The sequence below is a fragment of the Harpia harpyja genome, chromosome 12, assembly GCF_026419915.1.
Source record: "Harpia harpyja isolate bHarHar1 chromosome 12, bHarHar1 primary haplotype, whole genome shotgun sequence".
In the NCBI taxonomy this organism is placed as follows: Eukaryota; Metazoa; Chordata; class Aves; order Accipitriformes; family Accipitridae; genus Harpia; species Harpia harpyja.
The window spans coordinates 5806746-5825115 of NC_068951.1; the positions used below are offsets into that span (position 1 = coordinate 5806746).

At 44.3% G+C, this 18370-nt stretch overlaps 1 protein-coding gene and 1 long non-coding RNA gene across 3 annotated transcripts in view; one reads left to right on the forward strand and one right to left on the reverse strand.

Moving 5' to 3' along the window:
• The window catches only part of NUFIP2 (nuclear FMR1 interacting protein 2), a 44019-nt gene that overhangs the window by 2171 nt on the left and 23478 nt on the right, over positions 1–18370 (forward strand). The gene's annotated exons all lie outside the window — the stretch shown is intronic.
• LOC128148944 (uncharacterized) lies at positions 913–15019 on the reverse strand. Its single transcript, XR_008237471.1, has 3 exons — positions 14826–15019; positions 3480–3568; positions 913–1871 (listed from the first exon to the last, which is right to left on the reverse strand). It is a non-coding gene; the product is annotated as an uncharacterized LOC128148944 (long non-coding RNA).

The window sequence follows — 18370 nt, forward strand, 5'->3', positions numbered from 1 at the left end:
TTCATTTAAAGAAAAACTAAACAGGCTTGTGTATGTCTGCATCTGGGATTTGCACCAGTGTGTCTATCAGATAGCTATACCCAAAGTTAATTCCATCTGAAGGAGGTGCCAGAACATCAATAAATAAAAATTACAAATTGCCTAGCGGTTCTGCTGACAGGCAGAACTGGTTTCAACACGTTGTTCCCAATGTGCTGCCACAGAGCTGGGTCCTGGGGTAGACCCGTACGACATTCCAGTGTAGACAGGACCTTTGTAAGAGCATGCATCAGCACTCCATAATATTGTAGGAAAGGAAGTAGAGAACAATACTATGTCCAACGGAAACTGTGGCAAGAATTTATTCAAGGCACATTGTAATTACTCAAGCTGGGAATTTGGCCAGGACATTGGGGTTAACACCCCTACTTCTTTAGAAGTGTCATAGTTTATTTTTTTTAATGACTTTAAGTGATGAGAAGCTTGGCTTTCTGTCTCAGCAGAATGACACCACCTCTAGCAGTATAAACTTCTTACAGCAACGCGAAGGTGCTGCTTCAGAACTAACTCAGTGCAGTGATGGGGCCTAGTACAGTAATCATTGCTTTATAAACGCTTTCAGTAGATAAGAGTGTGATTAGGGCAGAGTTTCAGCTGCTGTAATCACAGTCATACCTTCCTTAGCCTTCAGTCCACATGCTGCTTTATTCTGACCTTTTTTAAATGAACAATTGTAAATTTTAGAATAAATCGCAGAATGTGAACCAATGAGATTTGGTTATTAATTCCAATAGCAGTTATGAACTGCACTTGTCAATGCTTTTGTTTTGGGAAATTTGTCGTCATACAAGCAGAATGTAATTTAGCCAAATTAGGGAATATTTTAGTTCTTTCATGGCATTGAGATTTTTAGAATGTGTTCTTTGTCTGTATTATGTACCAGTTTAGAAACTAACTTAAGCTTGTTCGCTGTTCGCAAAGATGATAAGTACTTGTGTGTTTTAGTGTGTGACTAGTTGTGAAATGCACAAGTGAGGAACTGTTTTGCTTTTACTAGCTCATGAAACCTGGTGTCATTCCTATAGTGTAGTTTGGGCCATTATTAAGGGTTACAAGGTTATACAGGAAAAACATGTTCTAGAGAAAGGCTGGTCAAAATAAACGAGGTAGAGTCTTCCAGAGTGGTGTAATCTGGTTTTGTATCAATGAGGTAAATGCTTCAGTACATTCACTGGGATGAAGATACTATGTCAGACTATGCCTCTGACAGTTTGTTATGTCATAATGGCTAAAATGAAGCAATACTGATGTTGTTACATAACTGCTTTTGTATTATATGACAACAATAATAACTCTTCACTCTTCTCTCTTACCTTTCATTAGTTTAAACAAACATGTTCCTTGCTGTGCACTTATGATTGTCCCATGAGTCAAGGGAGTGGTTTTATCTATTAAGAAATGGGGAAACAGTGGCACAAGAAGTAGTACTTGCCAAGGTCGTATGGGAAATCAGTGTCAGAGGCATAAACAGAATCTCAGCCTTCTGACTGTCCCACTCTACCCTCTGGGCAACTAGACAAAAGTGGAAAAGCGGCTTGCCGTATGACTCAACAGCTTTTCCTTCCTCAGCAACTGCCATGCTGGGCAATTACAAGTAAATGCCAGTAGGTCATTTCCACCTGAGTCAAACAGGTTTCCAAGAGACTCTAGGTAGGCATGTCTTCTGCTGGTGAGGCCTCCTCGATGGATCTCTGCAATGGTTTTGCTTTGAAATATTTTCAGAACTTGAAAAAAATTCTCTTTTTGCCAGATGTACATTTCCTCTGATTACTTTCAGGGTCTTTTGTAATATATGTTGCCCAGGGACACCCAGGAATTCTTTTTACCCTTCTCTGCAAGAGAATAACAATAAGCTGATTAAGCTGTCATTTTTCAGGTGCTTTTTTTATACATAGCTTATAACATACAGGCCAAATGAACTGATGCTAGGAAGTACTTCCAGAATATCAGTACAATGTATTTTCACCAATACAGCACGTGAAGATGCACTGCACTTTGATAGATTGGATGCTTAAAGGTAAGTGGTGTTTTGGGGTGTCTCTTGAACACAGCTATAGACAACAATGTTCTTGACTCCCTTTTAACAGCAAAATCAAAATGTGTTGCTCTGAAAACTAACTGTTTTTCCAGGCCATAACAACTGAGTATAGGAGGGTCTGTTCAGGTATCTCAGATCTTTTCCCAACAGCAGGGCTAAAGAGGGTTTTACTCTGGAGTTCGTTCAAAATGGCTGAAATGGGCAGCAAGGATCAGTATTGTAGAGGCCTTGACCTTGAAGAGTGACTGGTGGAAAGAAGCAGCACAGGAAAGGCTTGTGTCTTGGCTCTGGTCCTTGGATGGATGGATAAGAAGAAGCCTTTGGCAGAGAAGGGTGAAAGGTGACTAATAATGTGAAACTGGGAGGAAACTCATTATAGTTATGCAATCTCCAGGTGGCTTTCTCTGTGAGAAGACACCCTTTGTTAGTTGTCCCACTGGCATTTGCTGCTCACGCTGTCTTCTGAATAGAAGTCTTAAACAATTATTTTTCTGCTTGACTTAGGAAGCTTAATTTAGCTTTGTAGCAATGAAAATACAACAGCACCTCGTTTCTTTGTTCTCCCTCTGCAGAATTTCTTTTAGATTTAGTTTGCCCCTTCCCTTTCTTATTGATTCTTTTTCTGGCTGTCCAGTAGTTTAGCCAAAATGAAGAAACTTTTTCTGCTGTCATGTACTCAGCCCCCATATCTCACTTATTGCATGGTTTTCTGTGTCCCTCTTGCCACACTTCCAAAGTTTCATGGGCAAGCTCCACTGAATTTTGGTGTGGTGGTTCAGGATGTTGCCGTTGTCTGGTCTAGACCTTCGCCACAGGTTTCCCTCCTGTAGCAGAGCCAGCAGAAGAGAGTTTGTTCTGTGCCTGACCCTGCTCAGTTATAGTTAGATGTCTTAGCTCAAACCCAAGCCTAACAATCCTGTTACTACAGTGGCCTTTGTGCTAGATTGGCTGGTGTACGGACCTGTATTTACGCCTGCTGACTCTGGTACAGTGATGTAGCCTCTAGAAGAGCAACTTGATGGAGATGATGATTTAAACTGCTGGAGCAAGAGTTGGTGGAACTCTTCTGAGAACCCTTAGATTCCTTATTAGCATGGCAGCTTTTCCAGTGATCTGCAATGGACAGCTCTGCTCTTGACCCCATCTGGATCTTGATCTTCCATTTAATAGGTAAACCGTCACATTTTGCATTGTTGTAAACATACTCCCAGGAACTGATTCTTGTTATAATCTGTAAAATGGTTGTGAAAATACGGCCTTGCTCTTCAGCAATTCGTAGTCACCTATCTCTGAGACATTGTGTTCCACTCTTGAATAAGATTCTAGACCAGAAAGAGAGTTAGACTGCATACAGATTAACAAATCTGTTGCTAGTATCTCTGGCTACTGCAGCATGACTCACCCATCAGCACTTGTCAGTGTCTGGTGTGACCTCATTGAAAGCTTCAACATCTCATATATGAAGGCAGGTTGTAATCCAGTGTGGGAATCCTAAATAGGTGGAGAATGAAGTTCTGAGACTGTGATGATGCATACTTCATAAACATCCCCCTAGAAATCAAATGTGCCATCACCAGAAATATTACAGATTTCTGAGGATCTCTTAATGCTAAGTCTGTCTTTCCCATGCTTCTATTAAAAAGCACCTGCAGCTATTCACAACAGCAGTAGAAATCAGTGCTTGTTGGAAGACTTAAGAGTGGATGGGACAGGTCAGGGAGGAGAAGTTCTGTTATTTGCAAGGGCAAGAAAGAGCTAATGGTTCCTTTTTATTTATCACACCTTCCAGAGCCTTTTTCTTTTTTTTTTTTTTTTTTTTTTTTTATGTCGGTACATGGGGCTTCTGGTATGCTGGTTGAGGGAGACGGGTGAGAAGACAGCAAGAGGAGCTATAATAAAGGGAGTGGATGAGCGAATTAGCTCATGGTACCTTACATGTGTAGCTTAGATGTGTGATGATGAGACAAAAAGTGGGAGGCAACAGGAGTTTAGAAATGAGATGGTTCGCTTCTGGTGCTTGCTGAGTAAACATGAAGCTTGTGCTGAGTGCCTCTTCCTCCTTTCCATGGGCTGTTACACACTAGCAGATACTAGCAATGCTGCTCAGCCTAAACTGAGCCAGCTGCTGGCATTTTAGTTGCAGAATCCACATCTAGTAACAGACACAGCTATTGTCCACTCATGTGCTACAGAGGGAACTTAGAGTCTCTAAAAGCACAAGACTGGCATTGTCCCACAGGTATCTGCTGCCACTTGAATGCCTGGCTGAAAGTGAAATCCCTGGTCTGGTTGCTGTCCTTAGGATATGTGAATGTCTGTTCCTGGCTTGCTATGGATGACTTCTGTATGTGGCAAAGTTGTCAGTGCCAGCCCGGCAGCTTTATCCATAAGCAGCAACGGTTGCTGCCTCTTGGCTTCCCAAACCCACTGTCCTCAAAGCTGCTGCTGCTCACTGGCTCTGATGAGGAACCCAGAGCCTGGCACCCTGTGAGAGAGCAAGGATCTTGCAAAAGTTCTCTGCTTCAGTGGATCACTATGCAATCCCCTAATTATTGTGATGGCAGCTTCTTACGTAGCACTTAGAAAAGTGAAGAGTGTCTGGTATGGCAGGACAGAAAGACACCCTGCCTCTAAAGGTGTGCTGTCCTGGCGACACTAAGGGATCATCCATCCTTAGGAAATCCAATAGAGCTGCTTTGTCACAAAGCAGTTAACTGCAGAAGTCACTGCATCCTCTGCTGTGCTGTGGGATGGACCCTGGCACTTGTCTGAATGTAGTTATGTCCCTGCTGCAGACCTGCTCTTCCTATCCAGACTCTTACCTGGCAAGTTTGTTCTCTTACGCTTTGCCTTAGGTGGATGGTAGTATGATTTCTGCGTTCCTTTTTTTTTTTTTTTTTTTTTTTGAGACTGGAAACATGGATTGGGGCGGGGGGTGGGCAGGTGGGCAGGTGGGCAAAGGTCCTGTTCTGAGCAGATTCATTTTATGTTCTGGTCCTTCTTTCACGAAGGCATAGAAGGTCGTAGAGTTGAGGCATGGATGCGATTTGTAAGAAGGAAATAGGCAACCTTATGCCTTTTCGTCCATGATTCCTTACCATGAAGATCAGCCAGATACTATTTGCTTAGCTGTTTTGTGAATCCAGGGTGAAATAAGTTGATGGCTCTGCCCAGTTTCTAGTACAGAGATGTGGACATACACACAAAATACAGCCAGTTCTAGAAATTAACATTTCTTTGCTGTTCTTTGCACAGAGGCCAAGGCCTAAACGATGTTTTGAGACTGAGCATGCTTTCCCTGGATGATCTGATGGATATGCAGCATGATACACTAGTGGACAAGAGATGGAAGCCCCATAGTGGTGCTGTCCACACTGTGTTCAGCTGTGGGTGTGTTGGGTTAAATGATTGATCCAGTATTTGAAGTCCTGTTGCTTGTTTTAGATCTTGATTTTTAGTATCTTGACAGACTTTTCTTTCACATACTAAAGCATACCTCGGGTTCTAGTAGAATCCTGCTCTTACATCAAGCTCAAACCTCATTGCTGGTCCCTGTGTTCAGCTGGAAATGGACAGACACCATTTGTGACTGCCTGAATATCCTGAGTCACCGATTACCAGCTGGCTTGTGTGCTGCAGTTTTCATTTCTTCCTTTACGACTGCACTCCCTAGAGGACACTCGGAACAATTGCAGTTGTCAGCTAAAGCGTATTATTTGCACTTGTCTGGATCCACACAATTGGTGGATGACCTCTGACTACGTCTATGGGGTGAGCTGCCTGTGATTTGTTACTGTATGCCTGGCGTTTCCATACCAGAAAATAGAACAGGTGTAGGAATATTTAAAAATGCGTTTTCTTTATATTTACTAGTAAAATATGTGCATTGTGGAGATGGCGATACGATGTCTTCATTAAATAATTGGTGGAGACAAGTGATGATTCCAGTAATGCTCTCACAGTAAGATAAATTGTGTGGAAAATGGATGAAATATGAGGATCTAGGCAGGTGATGAAAGGTAAACTAGTAACTCCCTACACTGACAAAGCTCTGCTAGCAGGAGCGTGGGTTCACCATGCAGGAGCTGACAGGTCATCTGTTCTGTCCGTTCTGTCAGACACTCTTGTCATGCTGTGTTTGTTACCCTGCTTATGCAGCGTCCCAAAGCAAGGCAGCTAAAGCTCAGCAGGAAAGAATGCAACATGTTGCTATGTTATTTCATCTCACCAAAATGTTTTCACTATGTAACGCTTACTGCTAGTCTTGTGCAGAGCTCTGGGGGAAGCTGAAACACAAACCACTTCATTGAGCTTTTTGACCCAACAGGTCTTGACATATTGCTGCTGGACACGTCTCTGTGTCTGAACTGCAGCAGTTCCATTCTGTCCTGCTAAGATAACATATTAAACAATATTATTCTGTCCATGGCGTTTCCACCTATTGACTAAAAAGTTAAATTCTTACTAAGCTAGTTTTAATTTACGTGTCATAAAATATTAGTTAATGGTCAGCTGATTTCACTGTTGTGAAGATTGTAACGTGTATATTAACATGGACAGATTAACAGTTGCCTGGGACCAAATGAGTTAAAGCAGCTCCTTCCACTGAAATGCCCAGTGAAACACAGTGATGCTCTATAAATCAAATCTTTGTTTGCAACAGGTTGCCGGTGTTTGCCTGGGACAGTCCATCCTGTTAGCAGGCACTGCTATGGAGGAGATATGTGGGTTGTGCTGACTCATGAAAACAGGTGCAAGTTACGTCACTAGAGTAAGGAGTGGCTCACCTTAGGAGCAGGATTTAGGTTTTAGTGTGAGAACTTTTAAAGAAGAACCTTTAGAAGAAAGTTGGGGGAAAAATACATGAGAGAGACTTGGAAGTCTGACACTCAATGAAATTCTGGTTCTCTTGCTGCATGAGGGGCTTGTCCCAAATGAGATAGGTGCACTACTGTTAATACCACTATCTGAAGTGTCTTGGGAAAACATGCACTATAGCTGAAGATGGCAGTAGTTCCAAGAGGAGTTTTGGGGGGGGGGGGGGGGGGCTGACAGCTGTTCAAAAACTTGCATGTACAGTTACTCCCTTGTTCCTCCTTTATAGATCTGCCTCATCCGTCCCTGTCCTAAACACACCAGTTTCAGTATTTTCTTTTCTCTCCTCTCATTTACCTCCTATTTCCTATCCTTCAAGCTTCCTTTTGTATCTATGGGCTTAATTCTGTTAAATCCAGCTTTGGCTTCTACTCTGCCTGTGCTTTGCACCTGCTACATAGCCCCAGCAAATTTGGCAACCAACCCTTGGGCACTCTAGAGAAAACAACTGTCTAGACCAGGCACCTTCTGCCCATTGCCCTGGATGTACCCCAGAGCTCCCAGGCATTAGTCTGTATTCAGAACAACATGTTGCTCTGCAAATGGTTCCTTTCTGCTCTTCCTTCTACCTTCACAGAGTTACGTGCACCCAACTTCTCAGCAGGCACTAGACTAATGTTTATTGGTCTTTTGTGAAGGTCTGATGCAAAGGAAGATTGATAAAATCTTGTCCAGTGTCTTTGTGGACTCATAATTGCACCTGCCTTTTCCTAGCGACTGAGGCAAATGGGAATGAGGGAGCCCACAGAATAAATAGCACCTCCTGCAGACGTAGAAACAGTGCAAGCTAGAGGACAACAATGCAAAGGCCCTACAGAGCCTCTGGTATCTAGCAGAATTCAGGAAGGTGTGTTGCCCTTTTCTAAAACGATGAGAAATCAAATCTTGGTGTAAAGAGCCCTATGGCATAGGAAGGGCAGAGAAGCCTTAGTGCAAAGTCACAAGCCATTCTCATTCACAGTTAAAGCCCCTGTTGCCCTAAGCAAACACAGAGCCTGTCAGTGTCCTGCAGCTTACAGTACAGAGATGTGACCAAAATAGCTCCACGACTTTACAATGTGGCTAAAAATAGCTTGCAGGTCAGCTTTTTTCTTAAAGGTAGTGGTGACATCAGTGGGAGAGCACTCTTGCTGCTGTTCAGTGCAGGTAGAACAGGGTAAACAAAAACAGCAGCAGTTTAATTAGCTAAGCAGCCTTGAGGAAAGAGGTGATAAGGGGTGGGAAATGACTAAGGAGGTGCAGCAAGAGAGATGGACAAAAACATCAAAGGCCTGGGCAGACCCTCTGCCACTGACCAAGACACTTTGCACAGACAACTTGTCCCTTGGATTTTATTTCTATGATGTTTAAGAGGCATCAGTCTGCCCATTTCCGTCTCACTGTGGCCCATGTCAGGATGTGTCACTGGACTGGCCGGCCAGCCAACGGCAGTGTGTTTCTTGTTCCTCATTTCCAGACAGTGAACACAACCCATGATATCAACTCAGGCCAGTGGCAGATCGGAGACTATGGCCGTGGCAATGTCAGGTGTGTTTTGCAGTAGCCATTCAACCAGAGTGTTGATCTTTTGCAGTGCAGATGTGGAGAAGTCTGGATGGCCCTTAGTTCTAGGGGGATTTCAATATTTGTTCTTGGGCCAAAAAAAAGGCTGTTTTTATGGGGTTGAACTGTCTGTTGTTGTAAAGCATTACATTTTACCAAAGGAGCAAAGCTGCTCACCATGATCCTCGGAGTTTTAGTTCTGGTGTGTATGCTAAGTCTGGCCATGGAGATAAATCTCAGCCAAGTTTGGAAGTTACATGCCTGATTTGAAATGTTTTGGGAATCTAATGTAGGTTATGAGAGGTTTGTCATGCCTGCAGTCGCCTGTGTTGCTGAGGGAAGTGTACTGCAGCAGGCTGTGCTAGCGAGAATTTTCTGTGTGCTGCAGGTTTCATGCCTAGTGATTTTTATGGTGCTGAAACAGAGGAAGGAGGTGACAAAATTGTGAAAAATTGAGGCCAGGTCATTACTGTCAGACGAGGACAGAGTCCTGTAGCCAGTCAGATGTGACGGAACACACTTGCTGATGCTGCTACCAGGAAGCTTGAGAGAAATGTGACTGAATGATAGCAGTGCGCATGTGCCTTTGGAGAAAGGAGGCTATCTGTAAGCTCTTGCAATGCTTTTCTCTGCCCAGCAACATCGTTGCTTCTTTTCCTTGCATTCTGCTTAAGCAGCTGTTCTGCATTTATGATCCGATCTATTCTTTGTATAGGGCCATCTTCACACTGAGCCATCTTCATTGTAACAGCAGTTATCTGAGGTGAAGGACTGATAGCACCTTAGGTTTGCTTTGAGTACGCACTATAAAAAGGGCAAAAGCACTATAGTAACTGTTCTCTTAAACTAGTGTGAGCGCCTTGTAGGACCAGCCCCAGTCTCCATCTATGCAAAATGGCTCCTGTTGCCTTGAAGGAGGGAGACTTCAGCCCAGTACATCTCCAAATTGACAAGTATAGAGAGAATTATGCGCAAGATCAGCTCGCTAAGGATTTCATTTGATGCACAGCTAAGCTGAGCTGAAAGTCAGCTGCCAATAAAAAACAAAGCCCTGCATCCCTAGCTGTGTGTTCTAGTGCATTTTGAAGCTACAGGCCATGTTGGTTGCAGACTGTAGTTAGAACGGGTTATAAGTAAAATCAACTCAATACCACTCCCATGACCATTTAGCACAGTCACTTCTGAGCACTGCAATACAGCTCTCGCTACAGCCTGCTCCTTCCCTTCAGTGAGAGTTGGTCCCTGGTCTGCCCTGCCCAGCTTGCAAATGTAGCTCATCAGCCTCTGCTCCTTTGCACATGAGCTGCATAGGTAATGGGAGGAGGAGGAGGGAGCTCACCAACCTGCCCATCCCAGCCAGTCGTAAAGGCTCCGTGCTTCTTAGGCTTCCTGGAGTTATTTGCCACGTGAATTGTGTGGGTATAAAACTTTGCTGTTTCCCTAAATGCTCTGCCTTTTGCAACAGGAGGTCATTTCCCAGTGGGGAAAACAGGCTGTTGATGTGGTAGGCAGTCAGCTTGTCGTTTGGATAAGATCCAGAGCCGATTAATTTGGGCGCAGCAGTGTGCTAACACAGGCAGAATGCACCCAGACTGGCTCCCATCTAGATAGCGCCGATCTCCCCACGCTGCTCCCTGCTGTCCCTGCAGTTCAGCCTAAGCACAGGTCCCTCTCCTTGCCTGTGCTGGCATGCCCACAGTAAACCATAATTTGCACCCAGTGCTGCTTGCCTGTGTCTCGATTGGTGGCAAACCCTCACACAGCAAATAGTGATTTGCCTGTCTGCACTGACTCAGCTATGCTAAAGGCAGGAATCGGAGCTAAATCTGGTTCAGTAAAGTCTATAGGTAAAGAATAGCCTTCCATAGCAAATGTATGAGGCATTTTAAAGGAACTTGACTATTTCCCAGGCAGTGCACTGCAGTGAGCAATGCTGCATTAGGTGAGAGAGCCTACCCAGGAGCCATTAATCTCAACATCTGTAGCCCTGTGGTTGTAAGCACTGGGGGTTTTCTTCCCCTGCCTGCAATTACTAGATAGCAACTGGGAATCCAAAGGAATCTAGGCTATCTTTAGGAAGCAAGTACCTACTCTTTGCCTCCTCTCAGGAAGCAAGGTCCTTTATTACATCAAGGCAAGGGGCTCACGGATAAGGAGGAAGGGCAGGAAACCTGCCAGGCTTCACTTCTTTAGTGACTCTAAATATTTTCCATAGTCCTAGCACTGTGAGTCAGCATTTCTAGAGCCTAGACTTGTTTACAGCAGCAGTCAGTGAGATGGTACTAGGTAGGTGGGGTGTGGAGGTACGTGTGTGTCTAAAATGAGAACCCTTTGCCCGGGTGCAAGTGGGGAAGTTACCAACTGTCTTTCTGAAATGGGACTAACAGGGAGCAAAGGACTGGATACCCTCAGCGGTAACTGCAGTGGAGCCATTTGTAGGGTAAAGAGTTTCCTAGTGTGAGTAAGGGCATCAGAACTTCACAAAGCTGTGCTGTCTTAGTGCACTTAAAATTAAAAAAAAAAAAAAAAAGGACTCTGCAAATATTTGAGATTATCAGTACAGTGGGATAAAGGTAACACTTCCTGCCTCGAGTGGTTGTGAATTCATTTTGCATTGGCCTGGCCAGACTGGCTGCGTGGCAGGAAGGCTCCCAAACTGTACAGGTAAGAGACCAAACGCTGAGGTTTCTATTCAGAGCCCATACCTGCATTGGAATAAGGAACATGAGCCATGGGATATCTTGTATCACCGCATGCAAGCTTTTTGCCTACACCTCGCTGGGCAGCCTGGAAGGATCTCGTGGCAAAGGGACGTAACATCAAAAACAGTATGGGTTATTTTAGATCTGCAACCTCAGTTCTGCAAAGGTATTTATTTTGAAAATTCTAGTTTCCATAGCAATGTAGTGCTATTCTTTCTCATCTCTCTCCTATTACTCCAGTCTTAGCAGCCATTAGATAAATTATCAGTGAGGCAAACCTTAGCATTTTTTTATCTTGAGTGATTTTATATATGTTGGTTCCTTAGTGAATCAGAGCCAGTTAGTCAAGGATTGACTCATATCCTTTCCTGGGGCCAACATGAGGTCTATTGCAGTGTAAAGATGATAATGAAGAATGAATATTATTAATTGGACTTGGTGTATGAATTCCTAGGCTACTTTCCAGTAGAGTGGGGGTCTTATATCTAGAATTCTGGTTCAATTCTAGATGAGTTGTTTATGTTATGTCTTTAGATTTTACTTGTGTTTCACTATAGCTTCATTAGGACATAATATTCTTGTTCCATATGTGTAGTAAATAAATTCTTTTGTAAGGGTTGCTGTGTACTGCTATTCAGCTGCTGTTCTCCACCCCAGAGGTGACTTCTGGACACAGTTCCCCTTCCCATTGTTAACAGAGCCAGCACTTCATTTATTCTTCTCTTTCAATATGTACAAAAAAGAAGCAGTTAAGAAAACAAAGCAAGCTCTTCTTTTTTTTCTTTTCCTTTTTTTTCTTTTTTTTTGTTTGTTTTTTTTTGTTTCCTGGTGCATCTTGTCTTCCTGGTCAAGGAACTACTAGTCTTGCCAGAATGGTTATGCAGGTTGGAATGTAAAAATCCCAGACTTAACCCTGCAGCAATGATGCATGCAAAAAGCAAAGATGTAGAGGTGATTTATTCTGATGGTGTAGTTTGCCTTTTAAGGAGATGGTTTAGTGAGTTCTTTTGCCTATATGAACTGTATCTCCACCTGGGGAGCTGTGCCAAAATAGCTGTTCAACAAACCCTTTGCTGCGAACAATAGCCTTTGTCCTGTAATTCACTCCTCATCAGTAGGTAAGCAGTGAAGTAAAGAAACTGTGTGGGAGAACAAGAGTGGTATTGTGGACCAGATTCCAAGATAAGGAAGTGGGGCTAAAGATGACGCAAGAGTTAGCCTTCGACTGTCTTCTGCAGTGTTGTCACTTAGTAACTGAAATACCTGAATTTTATAAATTGGAGCATAGATCCATTAAGTTGAGGATGCAGGAACCCCTCTATGGAGTCTAGATATTAACAAGCATCTGCTGCACAGTGACCATTGCTTGCCGTGCCAGTCATTACTGGTCTCTGGTGCCTTGCGTTTTCCTCCCTGTCTAGCTAGAGCCATCAGCTGTCTTGTTTATATTCAGTTCATGAGTTCTTTGGAGTAGATGGGTATTTATGAGTAAATTCTGTGCTTCTCTGAGCTCTCCAGGTGCTGGCTACCTAGCAGAAATCTCCTTTTAAATCCTAAGAGGTAGAAGCTCACTTGTGCCCTGAAGAATTTTAGATAATAATCCTTCTAAAACCTTTATTTTAGATGTTAAATATTTACTTTTAGCTGAATTATGCCTATCCTTTGAGAATACTAATACTACCTTGCTCTTCACAATGTTGCATGTCAGTGAATTCATATATATTTTATGCAAAGCATTAACATGTGGTTGCTTATCTTTTAATTTACCTTTTTTTTTTTTTTCCCCTTCATGTTCTTGTGTTCCTATGTTTTGAGATAAGGTGAACAAAAGTTCTCAAACTGCTATCTCTAGGCCATGCATTCTGTAATACCTTCACTGTGGACTTTTGTTATTCACTCCCTCAGAGGAGAATGGTCCCAGTCTTTTTAATTTTCCTTCAGACAAGGGCTCTTCTCAATCCCTAATCTTGTAGTCAACCATCATTGTCCTGTGTCACATAATGAAACAGCCATTGTAGTAATAACTCAAATAATAACCCTTACAGGGTCAATGTTCTGCCAATGCTGGGCACTGTTAGGTTAGAGACCCTGAGTCCAAGCACAAGTATTGAAGTCCCTGTGTGCCAGATGCAGATGTACCCAATACATAATTTAAAAATAATAGTTAAAAAATCCCTGTTTCAAAATAATAGATACTTGGTATCCAAGTGGAATGAGAATGAAATGCGACTAGCGACCACGTGACTGTTGTGTTGTATAACAAGATAAAAAGTGCTTGGGATTTATGGATTGAGCTTTTTCTCATTTGTCTTCCAGAGGTCAAAGTCTACTGCAAACTGTGGCTGATACAATCCCCCATGTAAGTCAGGCTAGACTGCCTGTGTGTCAGGTCCTAACAGCAGGCAGTTTTTGCAAGAGCACCTTGCAAGGTGTTTGTGCAGATTTCTCTGTGGTCCCTGTGATGATCCTAGGAAGCAGGAGGAGATCCAGAACTGTCTGAAAGCCCAGAGCCAGGATTCTTTGAAATCCTAGACAAGTAATGATGAGAGAATTGGCTCAGGCCAACCTGCTAGCTTGCCTCCCGTGCTGCTGCTTATATGTGTCCAAGAAGCTGCCTCCAGTTTATATGATTGCACTCCAGTAAACAATTTTTCATGCAGATACGGGCAGCAGATGTTACTCATGCCTGTGTGAACACTTCAATGTGTTTACAACAGGGGACGTTCCTCAGATCTAGTCCAATTAAACAATGGATGTATCCACCAGAAGGAGGTCCCACTGGTTACAGCCATTCTGTTACAGCTTGCTCAAAACACTTTGAAGGGTGGTCACACCATCCCTCTTTGGGCACTCCAGGGGATTGACTCGCAAATATGAGCAAAATAAAATTAGATGGTTTAAGTGGCGGCAATCCCAGCTGTGTCCCCACTGCCCGATTCCCAGAAGGGGTCATCCCTGCAGCAGGGTTGGCTGTAGAAAGCAACTCCTGAGTTGCTGTAGTGACAGCCCATTCTTAAGGGTATTAATACTTGTCTGGCTCCTCTGTGAAACAGTTTGGGAAGCTTAACCAGCACAAAAATGTGCACTTTTTCATCGGAAGAATTGTCTTTTAGTTTAATTTTGCAAACAGGCTCAGAGAAGCACCAGTGCTGCTGCGAGAGCAGGGCAGAGGCAAGCAGGCATAGGGAGAGAGACGACTTTCCCTTTTGGGAGCAGCTAGCTGTTACGTCAGTTTTGCTGCCTCACAAAACTATGCCCTATGGTTATTTTTGGTGCTGGCCTGCCTTAATTTTCTGGAGAGTGAATGAAGGATTAATGTCGCGTGCTTATGGCATCTGGAAGTTAAGTTTTTAGAAGAAAGAAAATCTTAATTCAGCATGTGCTGTTAGGTGGAAATGCTTAAATTGTTAGGGATGGGAAAGATAAGTGTCCTTGGTATCCATTCCTACAATTCAGTCGGTGGTTAAGTCCTTTCTTTTTTCTTTTTGCTGCTTTTTAAGACCTCTAACCCAAAGTCTACTATCAAGCTGTCTCTAGAGAGAGAAGTCTTTAAAGAGACCAGCTTTGTACCTATAAATAATGTACACAGCAGAGTACAAAAATGGAGTCAAGGAGAGGGTCCACCTTACCTGAATGTAATTGTGAAGGCCGGTATTGTGAGCTCCGTGAGGATAGCTGTACCCCTGGTGAAGCAGAAGGCTGCAAGGACCACTGTCACCCCTGTCATCCATCTTGACTAAACTACTTCTGGGATCTGAGTCTTGCTCCAACATTGAACATCAACCGGTAAATCATGACTGCATTGTACTGAAATACATTAGATTTCAGAGGCTAAATGTGGCAAGGTTTTGAATAGTACGGTTAGAAACATACTTGGAACTAAACATCTGCTTGAGTGCTTTGTTAGGTTGGATGTGTTAGAATATAGAGAATTTAGCAAGTCTGAACTCTTGCTATAAATGAAAACAGTGGTGAAAAAAAATGTAAATAAATGCCACACATACTTTGTATAAGAGCCCTTCCCAGTATCTATAAATATGGTGATTTTGATGTTTCCCAATTTTGAGTTTTAAACAGGAGACAGACACAAGAAATATTACAAAGCCAGCATTTTTCTTTTCATGGATTAATTTTATAGTTTCAGTTTTAACTTACCTGAAAACACTGAATGGAAATTAAATGTAGTGTCTCAAAGAGGATTGCCTTTGAAAGGAAATTATTTGTTCTTAGAAAATCACTAGAATAGCTTCTCAGTTTAACTGCGTTTTCATAGGAATTCAAAACTCATCTCAGGTCAGACTCTCCAGGAAAACTTTCTCATGATTTCTGTAGCAGTTGATTCATTCCTTGCTGCCTTCATTTTGCAGCTTTAAATGGCAGGTTCTCTGAAAAGCCATCTACTTCAAAGCTTTATAAAATAAAGCTTTGAATAAATTACCGAGTTAGAAATTATGATGGCTGTGCCCAACTTTGTGCCTGGATGTGGGAATGCTTGGCACTGGGTGTGGAATTCCAAGGAAAATTACCTCTTTCCTTTGCATGAGACCCTGCTGGCTTGCCAAACTCAAAGAGCAGCAAGAAGGAAAACTCCTGCAGAGGAGGAGGCACGGAAATCTCCGGTTTCCCTTTTCCACAGAGAACGCATCCCAAACAACTGTTGAATATTAATACGCAGCGTAACTGGTGCAACACTGTGCTAATGATGGGATTAATATAAAGTATAGCTTTTGAAGACTACATGTTCCAGCATGGCAGGTAGGAGAAACCAGGCCACAGTGCAGTGCTGCACGCTGGAACTTGTAGTACCTTTAAAATGCATCTCTGCATTAAGCAGGGTGGTGACCCGCCTTGCAGACGCATATGCAGTTAGCCACCCCATGATGTGGGATGCCTACAGTGCGATGCCTGTGCTTCATTTGCTAGGTGCGTTACTAAAGGTGATGGGCCCCAGGCTGTATGGGTTTGGGATTTTTTTTTTTTTTAATCGGTTTTTGCAAGCTTCGTATAATACTGACAACATGACACTTCTAAGCAGCAAAACTGTTGCTTTGTCTTTCAGGAAGAGACAACCCGCTGTCCTCTGTATTTAGATTTCTGGTATATGTGCGTGCAGAGCTGATTTGTTCATAATTGTTTGCTTTCTTCAGAGCCTTTTGAAGTTTATGTGTTCAAGCCAGTCCCTTATATTAAATTCTTCCAAGCCACCAATAAAATGTCAACTGTGATTAAAGCCTGACTCCTCATTTTAAGACTTGTCTCCTAAACAATGTGAGGTCACTCTGTGAGTCAGCGTTTGAAAGGACCGTTATTCCTGAGAGCATGGGTAAAGCCCAAAGTTCATAGTTGCTTACTTAAATGGTTTTGCTGCATCTTAAATTGCTTTGCATTGTACTGAAAGAAGTGTAAACTGTGGGGCCAGTTTGGCACAGAACTCATATTTCAGGTACATCAAATCTTGAAAAAAATCCTCCATATTAATGTAGAAGTTGGTATTTCTGGTAGGAAAAGTTTTACCTCCTATGTATTAAAGAGGAGGGTGGAGTGGGAAGCTGTGCTTGAGGCATAAACTTTCAACTATGTTCTGTTGAAATAAAACTTGGGAACTGTAAAATCTCTGGGCAAGGGCTCTGTCTTTTGTACACTGCCCAGCAGAACTGAGCCAAAGGCTGATAGGGCTTTCTGGACTGCATTAATTTTGTTTACTTTATTAAAAAGCTAAAAAAAAATATAGCAGGGCATTAAAGCTGCAAGTGGATGCCCTGAGAAGCAAGGAAATACTATTCTTAAGATAGTCTATGCAGCTGTTTATTCTTTTTGTGCTTGTTAATTATAACAGTCTTTAATTACATGATCACGTTTTCTTTTGTCACTCTTCCTCCCTGTTTGATGCGGTCTGCACTGTGAGTATTTGGAGGCAATTAATCACGCTGGAGCAGTGAATAACTCGGAGCAGGACTCTGCCTCCGACTCCAGCCTATCTGTGTCAATCGCTGGTCTCCCCATCCCTCTCTCTGCCCTTTTCCTACCCTCCCGATTAACTCCTGCCTCGGTTCCTCACTGCTCTGCATTCAAACCAAACCCCTTTGTCTCCGTGCTGCCTGGCTGTCCGTGGAGAACCCTTGGGTCTGTTTGCGCTCTGTCTCGGTGTTGAGGAGGGAACCGGGAGCTGTTGGCCGGGGGAGGCAACCTGAGGGGAAAGTCCTGCTGGCCTTTTCCTCCTGCGGTGCAGCATGCTCAGGCCTAGAGGCAGGCGTTCAGCTCATTTAGCTGCCAAACACCCCACTGAACATGCCGCAGCGGGGATTATCGGAGGTTTGAAATGGTAGGAAATCTGTTACGAATTTTGACAAGTTTCAGGTTGTCTCCCCCATCCACTATCAGGCATTCCAGCCACCCGACTGTGATTTTTTTCGTTGAGCATCGGTCAAGGTCTCCAGCGCTTCTCTCGGAAGCGGGCGGGAGTATTTGTCGGAACCTACTTTTCCCTCACCAGAGCTGGTGCTGGAGACGTACCGCGCTCGGCCGGGAGCGGCCGGGCCGGGGCCGGGGCGCGCAGCGGGCTCTGTCCCGGGCTGCGCTGCTGTCGGGCGGTCTGCGGGTGGAGCCCGGGAGCAGAGCGGGGCTCCGGCTCCTGCGGGAGCCTCTGCAGCTCAACCTCGGCGTCTTTCCGAGGCTGCTGCTCCCCAGTTCTCCGTGACTGCGGCCGGAAACCCGGCAGTTTACGGTGTTCCCGCTTGACGGCCCCCTGACCAACTCCCCTCCAGTCAGCCCTCTTGGGCGCCGTTCCAGTAACCCCTGCCTTGGCAGCGGGGCGCGGTTTATCGGCTCGCTTACGGTATAAGCGAGGCCGTGCCGCATCCCGAGCCGCCCTCCTCCTCCCCGGTGACCCTGCAGCGAAACCCTGCCGGGGACGCAGGCCGCTCCTCTCCCGAGGAGGCGAGGCTGCGGCGCCGGGTTACGAAACACCCCGCTTCTGTGGAAGCTAAGGCGCGGGGCTGCTCGCTAGGCTGCCAGGCCTGACTCAGCGGCGGGGGAAGGGGAAGGAGACGGAGATGGCTTCGGCCTGGCCCCTTTTTCCGCCTCGACCGCCTTTGCACGGGTGGGGGGGGGGGAAGCCCACCCGCCCCAAGGCGGGCCCCGTCCTAACCGGCAGCGCGGCCTCACCTGCCGCTGC